This window comes from Trichoplusia ni, chromosome 10 (genome assembly GCF_003590095.1).
Source record: "Trichoplusia ni isolate ovarian cell line Hi5 chromosome 10, tn1, whole genome shotgun sequence".
In the NCBI taxonomy this organism is placed as follows: Eukaryota; Metazoa; Arthropoda; class Insecta; order Lepidoptera; family Noctuidae; genus Trichoplusia; species Trichoplusia ni.
Genome location: NC_039487.1, coordinates 11,388,281 through 11,389,667, shown reverse-complemented (window position 1 = coordinate 11,389,667; position 1,387 = coordinate 11,388,281).

The window sequence follows — 1,387 nt, the reverse complement described above, 5'->3', positions numbered from 1 at the left end:
ATAAATTTTATATCATTATACTCTAAGGATACAGAAAGTAGCTTTCGTGTGACTGTCAGCTGTTATTGAATCAATGTAATTTTTTTTAAACTATTTCTTTTAATATTAATCCTAACAATAAATAAGAACAATAGTTTTTTACAGTCCTAATAGTTACCTATACTAAGGACATAGTTTTCGATCCTGTTAATCTATATCTTTACTAATATATAAAGCTGAAGAGTTTGTTTGTTTGTTTGAACGCGCTAATCTCATGAACTACTGGTCCAAATTGAAAAAATATTTTTGTGTTGAATAGACCATTTATCGAGGAAGGCTTTAGGCTATTAACCATCACGCTGCGACTAATAGGAGCGAAGATACAATGGAAAAATGTGAAAAAAACAGGGCAGGTATAAATCATAACTTATATCTTCTACCCACGGGGACGAAGTCGCGGGCAACAGCTAGTAAAACAATAAAGCTCAATAAACCGAAGCCGGTGAGTATTAATTAAAGAGAGCGGTTTAGTCCACTCTGTCGCCATTAATATTGCATTAAGCACGAGTGCATTAAAAATTCATTATCGCGAGCCTTTCTATAGACGTGGATAAAAACTACCGATCATGTGCGGTCAGGTACGATGTCGATGAACTAAGGCAAAATGTGTTGTTAAAATTGTATAGTAATAAAAACTGCAATATTGCACATTTTTTTTGAGCACAGGTAGAGTTACACTTGATACTTGATGGTATCGTTGATAGGTGGTCATCTGTAGATAAAACAAGGTCCTCTGTAGGAAGGCACGTTAAACTGCGGGCCCCGGCTGCTATTAACACTTATTCTACAGGCGTCTTTATAGTCAGAAGCTGGAAAGTATGACAACCAATCGGCCTAAAGGGTGTCATGCTGAACAAGTATGTAGGTTGAGGAGGTCAGACTCAGTGGTTCCCTCTAAAGCTCAGCTAGGAGGATGATGACGACGACTTTTTCCGCAAAAATAGAATTTCAAAAAATGTTAGTCGTCCATCACTCCGTTACTAATCCTTGTTTTATATTTTATTATTTTGAGTTTTTGGCAATAATCGTGTCGTAGAATTTTGAATCGGTACCAAAATATAATATAAGCCATCTAAAAACCGTAACTTGCTAAAAACAACCTCTCATAATCAAAGAAAAGCAAAAACATAAACAAAATTGGAACTTCCGCTACAACCTCCTTGTTCAGTTCAGGAATGGATCTAACCGAACATTTTAATTAAACAACAACAATGAGAAAATTGTTTACTTCCTTACAAGGTTTCCTGGTTTTGAAACTCTTTTGCATTGGAACTGTAACGAACGTTATTTTATCTCTACTTCCAGTGTTACTCGTAGCACATGGTCAGCGTAGCAAGTGATGGTTGCT